General features: G+C 40.4%; 1 long non-coding RNA gene across 1 annotated transcript; it reads left to right on the top strand.

Annotated features, from left to right (window-relative positions):
* Window positions 1-1,153: 1,153 nt before the first annotated feature.
* Window positions 1,154-12,503, top strand: LOC146176193 (uncharacterized). The gene is made up of 3 exons (XR_014701165.1): window positions 1,154-1,279; window positions 6,016-6,207; window positions 12,272-12,503. It is a non-coding gene; the product is annotated as an uncharacterized LOC146176193 (long non-coding RNA).
* Window positions 12,504-12,788: the final 285 nt, after the last annotated feature.

Below are 12,788 nucleotides of genomic sequence, written 5' to 3'. Positions count from 1 at the left end.
CCAAATATTAAATTTACCGCTTGTATGGCGCCTTGTACCGTTATTTGCATATGTTTCATAAAACCCAACACAGCCCAAAACAATTGGCTGCTATTTTTGCGTGATTCTATTTTCTGTTCTTTTCGGTGGGCTCTTCTGAGCAGCGTAACGAGGCGACAAATAGCGGAAATATTGTCACAACTACAAAGCAGCGCATTTAAAGGCTATCATTGCCGTGGCTCATGTTAATCAGCCCGGTAACCTGAGACATGAACATACTTGAGTAAATAAAGTTTTTCTTTTTTTACTGAAGTTTTTGATTGCAATAAAGAAAGCAAAAGCTTCTATTGCGCAGTGGATTATTGTTACTTATCTCAGTACTCAAAACGCCTGTTCGAATCCTGTTAGTTCCATTTTCTTCACAATTTTTAACAGCTCGCAACATTTAAATAAATTACTAACCTATTAACTGGGGTGTATTTTCCTTTAGGTTGCATTATGTGACGTTTTTGACTCCTAATATCAGGAAAACCTGCCGTGAACAGAGCCAAGAGGTTAAGGTATGACAACGGTTACTCTATGCAATTACCTTCACCGTAATCATTTCCTGCCTTCAGTGAATGTACCTTATATCTAGGGTGCGTTCATATACACCACTCAGAAAATGTCGCTGTTTAACTCACTGAGAGACAGCCAGTGAAGAGAAAGAAGTATCGGAACCCTACTGTTGAGAGAACGGAAATACGCGCTACTCTCAGTCTGCTTCTGTTTAAAATATTTTACGAAACTTTGGCCCTAACTTAATTTGGGTAAATGTGTTCTCACTTAGCATAGTGCATCAGAAATAGATTTGAAATCTCAATGTTCCGTTCAAAATCTAAGCTTGAGGAGTAGAAGGTCACTGGCTATGCGATATCTAGTATAGAAGTCGGATATGTAGACCTCTCTGGTGTAAACATTCCGGAAGTTTAGTTGAATAGCTATACAAAGGTTTCGAAATCACAGAAAAAAACTTTACTTGAAGATTAAAATCATCTGTGATATTTCCGATTGGTTGTTCAACCAGATCTTCACCAACAGAATTTTTACACGAAAGAGGTTGGGTAACCTTTATAAGGTCAATAAACGTCTATGACTAACCTTTAAAAGCTGCAAAAATCAAGCGTTCTTTCATTCAAAATCTCGGGTATATAAGGAGCACACTCTGACAGCATTGAACACACTAAGAGGTACTCTTCGTGCCAAGTAAAGATGGAAAAAATGATTTTTTGCTTCCTTACTGTGACTCTTTTCGCTCTTGGTGAGTGCTCCGAAAATTTTCATTTTACCATCAACACTAGCAAAATCATGGAGCGCCAAAACCTCCTCTTTCCTAATGTCAAATTATTATCGACCCGTTGAGTTCAGTTGATTCCTTTGCTCCTTAATGTGCATTTTAAGGTGAAAGCCTTTATTGTCTCATACTTGTCCGCAAAAATGTCACGCTTTTGCGGCGGCTTGATTGGTCGATACTAGATACGATCGCACACCTGAGTCGTCACTCGGGTCTTTTTTACGCATTTGCAGCCACATTCCGCGCGCCAGCTAGGTGACATAGAAAGATGCTGGTATGTGATAATACCCAATCTCATTGTCGACGCCGAAAATGTTTTGTAGGTGGAGGCAAATGCCAAGCCACATATTCGAAGCATTTTCCTGTCCAAGCAGTAATGTTGTACCTACCAGAGCTGCGGCTCTTTTCGGGAAGAGGAGAGCTCCTCTTCTGACCCCGCGCCTTCGTCATTTTTACGTCTCGTTGCACCTTCCACGTGTCTTGTTGTAGCCGAATGCGATGATTACCTACGAACAGGATACAATTGTTCGAACATCCAGGATCCGTCCATGTCTCTGCTTTCAGACTAATGTTCGTATGCCATGTATTGGGTCACCTTTTCTTGAGAGCGACGAATGACAGCACCCGTAGACGAGTAGCTGTTGCGACGCCAAATACCGCTTTCAAGCGTGTCGTTTGCAATGTCCCTGCTTGAGGCGCGTTAGCGCACGCGGTAGAATCCATGCGTACAAAGGGGTATTTAAATCGTAAGCCGAGTTATCTTTAACTTTTTAAAACTTTTACATTTAAAATGTCCCTCTTACCGCACATTAAATACACGTTGCAAATTGCTCATATCCTATGCTCATAGAGGTGCGCCAGGATTATTAGAAAAATAATGCCGGCAGACTACACATCGGCATGTTGCCAATCTTCAGTGAAACCTCTCAACATTTTGTCATCATCGTCGTCATCGTTATTATCATCATCATCTTCTTCTTTAGCCAGACTATAGTAATTGCAAGGCAAAGGCCTATTTCATTTCCAGTTAAACCGGCCCTGTGCTAGCTGCCCCCCCCCCCCTTCACCCCTGCGAGCTTAATCTCATCCACAAACCAAATTTACTGCCTCCCTCTGCTACGCTTTCCTGCCCTTGGAATCCAATTGGCCATTTTTAGCGACCAATTGGTTATCTTCTCTTCCCACTAGATGTCCTGCACATGCCCAATTCTTCTTAATTGCGATTAGAATGTCGGTAACTTGAGTTATTTCTCTTACCCACTCTGAACGCTTCCTATCTCTTAACGCTGCACTCTCAACTTAGGTAGAATCTTAACCTAAATAGAACCTTAAGAAAAGTAGACCCCTTTTAGCTAACTCCATGTTTCAGCCCCGTGGGTAAGTAACAGTAAGACTGCAACTTTTGCACACTTTCCTCTTGAGTGATAACAGCAAGCTGCTTGTCATAATGTCCGAGTGCCTTCTAAATGCGCTCCACCACAATAATATTCTCCAAGTTATTTCTCTTCCGTGGTTGGAATCCGCAGTTACTACCTGTCGTAAGGTGATATATTCGTGTACCACTTGCAGTATTTCGTTACCTATATTAAACTGCTGCACATTTTCCGGGATGTATTTACGGTATTCTTCTACATAACATTATTTAGGCCTATCTTTCTGCTTTTCCAGCGAAGATCATTATTTATAAGTTGCGTTTGGTCCCCTAAATTACTTAGCAGGGTAATGTCATTTGCGATTCGCAGATTACTGAGATATTCTCCATCGACCCTGATGCCTAACTGCTCACATTCTATATATTTGAATCCATTCTCTAAGCAAGCTGTAAATAGCATTGGAAATGGTGTCTCCTTGCCTATCATCTTTTTTTAATTATAATTTTACCAGTGTCTTTGTGTAGAACTATGGTCGCTCTGCAGCCGCTATAAATATCTCAAAGTATTTTTACATATGATCCACGTATACCCTGATATCGCAATGCCGGCATCACTGCTGAGATTTCGACGGAGTAAAAGGCTTTCTCACAATTAATAAATTCTATATATGGGGACTGGTTATATTACAAACGCTTTTTTATCAAATGTGTGATAGTGTGGATATATTTCATGTTAGACTAGCCTTTCCGAATTCTTGCTTGATCATTTAGTTGAATAAAGTCTAAGGTTGTCCTCGTCCTATTAGCGCCTTAGTAAATACCTTGTACGTAACTGATAGTAAGCTAATTAGTATGAAATTTTGAAGTCCGTAGCGTCCTCTTTCTTATGGATTATGATAATGTTAGCATCCTTCCATGATTCCGGTACTTTCGACGTCATCAGGCATTGCGTATACAGTGTGGCCAGTTTTTCTAGCACGATATCTCTTCCGTCATTCAACAAATCTGTTGTTACCTGATCCTCCCCAGCTTCTTCCCCTTTTTTATAGCTTTTAGGACTTTCTTAGCCTCGTCCTTTGTTACTGGCCGAACGTCTGATTACAATTTTCACTACAGTAAATCTCATTTTTGTCTTGACTACTTTGTACACTGTAGAGGTCTATATAAAAATCCTCGGCTACCTTGACTATCTTACCAATGTTAGTACTACCACTGCCCGTCTTGTTCCTCAGTGTTACATCTGAATTTTGCCGATGCCAAGTTTTCTCTTTACCTCATTCATGCTACGAGCTTCCTTTGGACCATGCGCAGTTTTCCACATATTATACTTCCTTATGCCGGCCACTTTGCGCTTATTGATTAGCTTTGATATCTCTGCCAATTCTGGCCGGTCTCTAGGGTTGGAGGCTTTCATAATTTGACGATTCTTTATCAAACCTTACGTCTCCTTAGATAGTTCGCCGTATCCTCTCTACTAATTCTACCGCCTACGTCTACCTCGCACTGTAATGATATCTCTGAAAATATTAATTGCGTGTAAGCTAAGTTTGGCTTGCTCGGTTAGCACTTAATATCTATTCTGCAGCAAGAGCCTGAGTTCTTCTATATTTCCTCTTATCGCTAATTCTTTGATGGACGTTTTCCTAACTAGTCTGTTCCATTGCATCTTAAAATACAGATTAATTCGAGACCTTACTATCTGCGGTCGTTGTATAGAGGCTAGCCGCTTACCTCTACATCCTGAAGAATTTCAAGGCTAGAACGCAGTATGAAGTCAATATCATTTTCAGTCTCCCCGTTAAGGCTTTCCCATATCCACTTCCTGTTCATCCGTGTGCTTAAGAAGGTATTCATGATTCGGAATTTATTGCGTTCAGCAAACTTAATTAATACCTCCTAGCTGGTATTCTTGAACTAAATGCCACAGTTACCCACTCCCTGGTTTCAAGCTAATTTTCTGCTTACCTTGGCAGTGAAGTAGCCCATCAGTCATATATTTAGTATCATGCCTCAGATATCCCGTCTTCAATGAAAGAAGCGCAAGCAACAAGCATGTTTACTCCCCTCTATTTGTTCTGTTGGCGTGCTTCTGCCAGTAATATGCTCCACCTATTCTAGTCAAAAGTTTTATTTCTTTCCTGATCTACAGTTCTCAAATAGAAAGGACTCCAAAAATTATTGAACTTTAAATAAATGGCCAAAGTCTAACACTAATAAATGTGGTTATAACAATCGGAAGCATCCGCCACGGTGGATCAGTAGTTAATACTCTCAGCTACTGAACCCGGTTCAAACCAGTTGAGTCCTTATCTGCTCCCATGAATTATCAATGTGAAAATACTACACGCAGACTAGCTAAATCATCACGTAAATAAATATGTCGAAACTTATTCTTGCCAGTCCTTGAAGGGCATCTCATCTTCACTCAGTGCTTTATGAAGAAGAAGGCGTCGCGGGTTCCTCGTAAATTAATTCTCATTAATTAACAAGGAGGGCCTCGTGATGAAAATATTCCCATTCAAAGCTTAAGAATAATAATACGAGATTGTAGCTTTACAAGTGCTCAAGGTCATTCGCCTCGAGAGTTGCAGCACGAATAATAGAGCGCCTGTTCTAAAGCGAAGATGACTTGTATGCGCAGCTACAAAGTGTCGTATTGCGAAGTGGACACTCTAGCTTTGATCAACTCCTTTTACTAGCTACGCCCTTACATTTACCAACCCCTGGTCGCTCACAAAGAACTGTGTTCTTTCGATTCTTGTAGCAAGCGCTTTTCGTTTATTAAAAGCATTTATTCCCAAGGCATTCCAGAGCTGACACCACACGTGACATATCTTTGCCAAGGCTGGTTGTCTCGAATTTTGCGATAGATGTTCGCTTATGAAATGCGGCCAACCTTCTTGTTTCGCCATAACGCACTTGCTTTAAATATTCTCTATTCCGTTAAGAACGGAAGTTAGACGAGAATAATATTATAAACTGTATTACCATGCAGCCTTAACTGCAGCATGCGACAATATTCTGCTGCGCAGACAGATGGCGTACGCCATATCGGCAGGATTCGGTGTGCAAATTTAGGTGTTGTCACACTTGAGACTACTGTAGGTTTCTAAATGAATAAAGGCTGTTTATAAGCTCAAACTAGCTGAAAAATGACACGAAAGAAGAGTTAAATTGGCGTATTTCATCCGGTTACAATAATTCGCACTCCTTCAATTTCATTGGAGGAAAGAACGATCTAGTGGCGGTTGATTTGAAGCAGTGAAGAAATGACATTTTCTTGCAAACATAAGCCTACCTGCAAAACTGAGAAAAAACGTGTTACTTTCAGTTTTTGGCACCGACCAACGATGTGACAACGTATACAGACCTGATGATGAGTGCGACACCGATGAGACTCGCCTCGGAGAAATCTTTCATTTCTCTAGCAGCACCAGAAGATGCTATGCTGGCGAATATTGCGAATCAACCGACAGGTCAAAATATTTCTCTACTCTCGAAGAATGCAAAACAAGCTGCGACGGTAAGCCGCCAAACCCCCTCTTTCTGCAATACTATTTTATTTCTGCGCATGTGCTTATAACAAGTCTAATAAGAAGTACGGCTTTTATAGTGTCGCGTTACGCTACGCCTGCAACCATGGCTAGAGTTCCGGGCGGCAGCGCATGCGCGAAGAGCGCCGTCACTATCTCTGTTTCAGCAATGTGCCCGAGCAATCTTTCGTGCAAAAATAAACGAACGTACCAAAAAGATACACCATAAAGCATAAAAGGCTTCATAAAAAAAAATGTCAGAGTACTGTTTACTTCTGAGTAAAGGCAACAGGCTGTTTCGGTATTTTTGCCCGGGTACGATTGCGAAAAAAGACTGTCGCGAAGTACTGTCCGCAGGTGTTTTCATTCTACCAGCTATGAGCAAATTCCATGAAAACGCACTGCTAGCGAAATTTCAAGTGCACAGAGTGGTATCTTTATTTACTGCATACGGATAGATGCTAGGATCCGCATTTATAAACTTAGGAGATATAATTTAATTTGATGTATAGGTTTAACGTCCCGAATCGGCTCCGGCTAAGAGATGTCATAGTGGAGAGCTCTTGAAATGTGAACTATTTGGAGTTTTTTAACGTGCACTGACATCTCACAGCACAGGGAGGCACTATTGTTCGCCTTCATCGAAAAGCGCCCTGAGCGGCCTGCAGCTAAACTTAATTCATTTTATTTCTTTATTTGCCCAGAACGCATCGCGGACCCCGACTAAAAACTTTTGTTACAGCTTGCGCGCCCATGGTATCATATCGCTTGGCAAATGGCGGTACAACAACTGATATACAACAGCAAAACCAAAACAAAATGGTGTAAGCGTACATATATAAACTTCGCAATGACGAACAATTTATGATATGTGTTTAATATTTTCTACATATGAGGCAATCATATAATTGTGTAAAGATCTGTAACCCAATTCTCATTAAATCAAGAAACGTAGGTACGAAACCAAGTTATACAAATACAAAAGCCTACTGCACACTCAGGAAAAGGGATCGGACATCATTGAATGTGGGATTCTGTACTATTCGGTATTTATTTAGTATAAACAGCAAACTGTACTGCAATGTCTAAAATTTATAGTAATGCGGAACTTTGTAATGAACAATAATTGGTTTATTCTACTACATGCGTGGTTCTGGTTTGATATTAGACATGGATTACATTTTACAAGTTTCTTAAATTCGTCAGAGGAGAAATAAAATGATCGTACGAATTGAATACGGTACAATTAATGAAGTTTCATAATGTTGTATTTTTAATGAACTCAGTGTAAAAGAAAAATAATCTATGCTTGCCGCGCGCTTAATAACCCTTTATTCGATCCCGCATTACCATAGAGTTCCTTACACTAACTAGAGGGAAAGCTGAGGGCGCTGCACTTCAGCCACCATGGGCGCGCTAAGAATGATGGGCCGATTTGTGCTACTTGTTGCGGGACAGTCGGTTTTTCTCGAGTACGTGGAGTGGCGTTACTGCGGTTTCTTTTTCGTTATCATCATCATCTGAAGGTGCGTACATAGTCCGCGAAAGCCATAGTAGCGAAGGCGCAAAAGCAGACGTCGCCAATAAATGGTTTCTGTTTCCCGAAATGCCACTAAAACTTCCTTAAGTGATTGCACAACGATAATTATTTTCATAACATTTTTTTTTATTTCAAAGTTTGCCTATTAAGTGCGAAATATTGGTATTTGTGCTGCGCAAAACTAAGCCAATAGGAGAAAGAGCCATCGCTTATATTGGATAAATCTGACACTGACATGCTGTTTCTCTCTCTTTTTGCAATTTATAGTCACAATATTCAATATTAGGACATTATTTACTGTAGAACAATGTTTATCTTTGCATTAGTTTTGGCCAAAAGTTGTAGTTCTGCACTCGGTAGCTCTCCGGCCCACGATGCTTTGAGCTCCCATGGTGGCTAAACTGGCCGTCTGGAAACTCCATGTAAACGCCTATAGACGGCAGTACAGCTTTCCCTCTAGGTAAGAGTAAGAAACTCTATGCGCATTACTGAGTACAACAGTCGAGCGCCAAAACGACTGCGCCACCACGACGGGCCGGCTATACAGCAGTAAGCCAAAGTGCCTTTATTTATCATGTAGGAGTAACGATGAGCAAAGTGTCGTTGTTACAACCTTTGAGGCATTTCTCCACGATTTTAGAAAACTGGCGTGCTTCACCTGTTCATACATATTTGTTCGTTGAGGCTTCAGTGTGGGTTATAGCATAGCGCCATCTGCAACTCTACTTTTCCAAGGTATCCTTTGGGTGTACATAACGGCACATTGATTGTAATGCCGACCCAAAGCAAAATTTTTAATTAGATTCAAGAAGAAAGTGCCATACTCTGCTTATGTGGCAGCTTTCAACCGAGGAATAATGTAATTCCAGCGCTGGGCATAATATTCCAAAATATTCAAATGACGAGTCAAATATTGTTGTAATCATTTATTAGCACTCATGTGAACAACCATACGATGCCTGTTAGGGGCATACAAATTATTGGAAATTGAGAATTATCTCTCCGACATCTTTCTATTTATTTACTTAAACGACGTAAACAATGCGACTTCCAAATTAATCGAAAGAAATCGAATATGCACTGAAAATTTGGAGTACCTTCAAATATTTGGTTAGACTTTTCGTCAGTAACTTCTCGAAAATCAACGTCAGTAACTTCTCCTAAATCAAAATCAACAACTACCGTCATGCATCTTCCTGTGGCCAGTGTTGCTTTAAATATGGTCTAATGTACTTTAATCAAGTTTAACTAGCTCCTAGTAACAAGCAAGCCATGTTACGTTTGATCGCATAGATATATAATACGTATATTAAGACGAGAGTTTTTGTCTCAAAACTAGTATTAGAAGACAAAAATCCAGAAAAGTGCTTATCATTTTGGAAATACTAAAACACAAATACCCAAAGCCTAATCCAATAAAGCACCTCTTCAGTGCGGTGGGAACCGCGCCGATTCCGAAACCATCGAACAGCCCTTCTATATTTTGCTTTGATACCAAAAAATAAAAGGAATTGATGGTTTTTTGCATGAGCACCGTGCTTAAAGTATTCGTTCAGAGTAAAGAATGATGACAAAGCTGCTAGACACTCAGTTGTTTACATCCTTGGACGAGGGTTTGCGAACCGAATAAAGCAGAAACAACTATGAGCTCTTGAAAGGGGTGAAGAGGCACATTTGCCTAAGACTTGCGAAGACAGTTGTCAAACATGTGAATGCCACTATGTTTTCGGTCACAACATATGGAGGCAAGACGCCCCCACCACGGTGATGCAGTTAGAGCGCTCGACTCCAGCGCCCAAGGATGCGGGATTGAACCAGGGCTACGGCGGCGTTTTTGATGGAGGTGAAAATCAAGGGTACCATGTCCTTTGTGATGTCAGTGTACGTTAAACAACCCCAGGTGGTCAAAATTTCCAGAAATCTCCATTACGGCATCTTGCATAGCCTATGGCGCCTTGGGAGAGTAAACCACATAAATCGAACCAAACCTCTAAGTGAGCATGTTTTCTTCATAGTCTAATGAAATAATTCTCCAAACAAAGTATTAAACATTCTGCTGAATTTCGAGAAGCATATTCTTCCACATAAGCGTGAGAAACATCAAATGATGTAAGGTATTAAACCTCAAATTTTCAACACAGCTCAGTGAAAAACAAAACCGACACATCTAACTTATAGCTCAATGTTGATGCAATTCTAATCATACCCTGTCACTAGGTTAAAATTGAAAGACAAGCCGGCAAAGGGTGCAAAGCCAGATTTCATCATAAATAAAGCACGTTCTATTGTGTAAGAACACAACATAAGATACATCGCGTCCACACTATAGGCATACTTAATTAGCTGCGGAGAGCAGGCGAGGCGTAAATCGCACTATTTCGAAACACAATAATCATGCGAGAAGGTTTCAGTCCAGTTCGGACTTTTTCTGCAAGTACAAATTCTGGTATAAGGACAACGAATACGAAGAATTGATGTCTCCATAGGCACATAGGCCCTACTGCATACCTAAATGTGCAATAAGAAACAAAAGAATTAGCTTATATTCTCAAAAACTTTTTCTGTGGTCTTGAGAACATACGCTCGTCCTTATTTTTCCCAATGCCCTTTCAGGCTTCTTTTCTAATTATTGTAAATAAAATACCCGTTAAAACAACATATATGGATATTTTGGTGTTCATCTCAGAGAACGAAAAATTTGTTCCTTAGAAATGTATTAAGCGAGCAGTCATAAAAGTCATAACAAAAACCAAATGAGGGTTGTTTCTATTCCCTTTATCTGTGCTATAAATGATATATATGTTGTTTGTCAGTTCTGGCTGATATATTATTATTTTTCAGCAGACTAAAAATAGCAACCAAATGCCGCCGATCACACCTAAACTCATCACCTCCCGACTTTAGGCACGGCACTCTATCAACTAAGCTACATTGCCGGCAGTCCAGTTTTATACTTTTGGGACATTTATGTTGTGTGCCTCCTAAAATTAAGATTGTTTATCAGCGCCAAACTCGTCGATTCCGGCGGACAAAATATATCTTGTATACTCAGGAGTGCGGACTGGAGTGTAATACTGATTACACTCATTACACTACGTATCGCATCACGACTGCCTGTCAAAAGGGTCTCGTTAAGCTACTAAGTGCAAAATGGCAAGAAACTTAGAACTTAACTTGCCCTTTGGATACCAGATGACACTACCGAATCGTCGCCAGGTAGCTAAACATTGCTCAATCACTATTATCACTGCCTTGTATCTGTTAGTATGTTAAATGGGCCTAGGAGTTGCGTGTTGCTGGCTAGGAAGAAATTTATATCTAACGCGACGATCGGCGAGCTGTTCCATCCCGCTGATGTCCGCTTCCAAGCTCGTCTCATGACGATAGCTCAAATGTGCAAAGTCCTCCTAAATGTAACACTCTCTGTTTTCTTTAGGGGCTACACCATTTAACTTGACCCATTTATAATGCCGATATCAATTATTGCTTCCAGCACGCCTCCCAGTACGCCGTTTAGCATTCACTGTTTGTAAGAAAGCTAATCAGGACACCAAAAATGCCAGTATAGGTCCTAAGTGAGTTTGACCCCAGACGATTGCCGCAAAAAATCCCTGAAGAAGAAATCAATTCGTTATTTTAAAATATGTTTGCCCCCAAGAGCCAAAATTAGCATACTACAAGAACAATAACTTTAAACATTGCTAAACAATCTGCAAAAATCTTTAAAAAATAGTTATGAGCCATGTATCTCTTCTTTGATCATTTCTATAATATGAAATATCTTTTCATGGAAGCAGTGGCCTTGCTATCGGGAAGCGGCTATCATTATTAGATGTGCATTTCAATTACTTTCTAGATATCTTTCAAGTTCGATGTACAATGACTTTGTTCGCCTTCCGCAATTTGTCTGTGCCTTTACAAATGACAGTGATGAACAGTGTAGGCTTACTTCAACTTTCCTACTGCAGTACACAACCGTACCTTATGCGAATCTGTTCTCTCCAGAAGAAGGTGAAGAATTGTGATGCGAACAACGAACACAGGCTCTTGGTTGGATTGTCACAAAATATGCATTGTAGAGATAAAGTTGACGCGGAGAGTGCTTCCGTACTCCTAGCGTCACCCCGTTCCGCCGAGGTTCTCCGTACGGGCAGGGAGTGAAAGTGCTTAAACTGTGCGCATTCTACTGTCTGGTCTGAAAACTGGCGGAAGGGGCACTCAGTACTTGTGTTAGGAAAATTTATTTAGGGCATATTTCCACCGTCGTGCTTCTTATTCCCGCGGCTATGTACAATTACATTGGTTGGTAACATTTCCTTGAGGTGAATTTACACAGGGACAGGAATCGTCCAAGAGAATTCAATATAGTGTCCCTTTAGATGAGGTGATGGCGCAAGTAGCAATTGTATATTTAGGCTTTTTTGAGTAAAAGCATTACAAGACAATGCTCAAGTTCATAGGATAAACACGTTGCTCTATTTTATGCGTAACCGTGTACTATATTTGGTTTTCAGTTCAAGAAAGTGACGAAGTAGGATCAGGAGGAGGAATTGAAGACAGAGATATGGAATAAAAGAGGGAATGAAGCAAAAATATCTCTTCAGCCAGAGCTCCAACTGCGGCAAAGAATGTATGCAACTCAAATCATCTTATGTATAAACAAAAATACTACAGGTGGTGTCGGTTATTTTCCAAAATATGTTAAAATCTATGGAAGAAGTAATAAAGTGGTATTTTCATCATTAATCGAGTAGTTATCAAGCTCTGTTTTCTCTTGGCGTTTGCTAAAGATTTCACTCAGAGTATATCGAACGCGTCTACTTTCTTGCTGTAGTAAATAATTCCCTTACAGCATTACATCAAAATATATGTAACGAGAAAATGTATCGGCGGATCGATAAAAGTAATTTTCATATATTTTCTCGCCACCTAAAGCAACTGTCGTCTTGCGGTCGCTACTATCCTCCTCCTGGTCAACGCGAGAGACGCGCCTGAAAGCGTAGAGAAGTGCCTGTTAATTTGTTTTATGCA

This window comes from Amblyomma maculatum, chromosome 10 (genome assembly GCF_055883805.1).
Source record: "Amblyomma maculatum isolate TAMU_Amacu chromosome 10, ASM5588380v1, whole genome shotgun sequence".
Taxonomy (NCBI): domain Eukaryota; kingdom Metazoa; phylum Arthropoda; class Arachnida; order Ixodida; family Ixodidae; genus Amblyomma; species Amblyomma maculatum.
The sequence above is the reverse complement of the archived record's forward strand: the minus strand, read 5'-3'. Positions and strand labels throughout refer to the sequence as shown.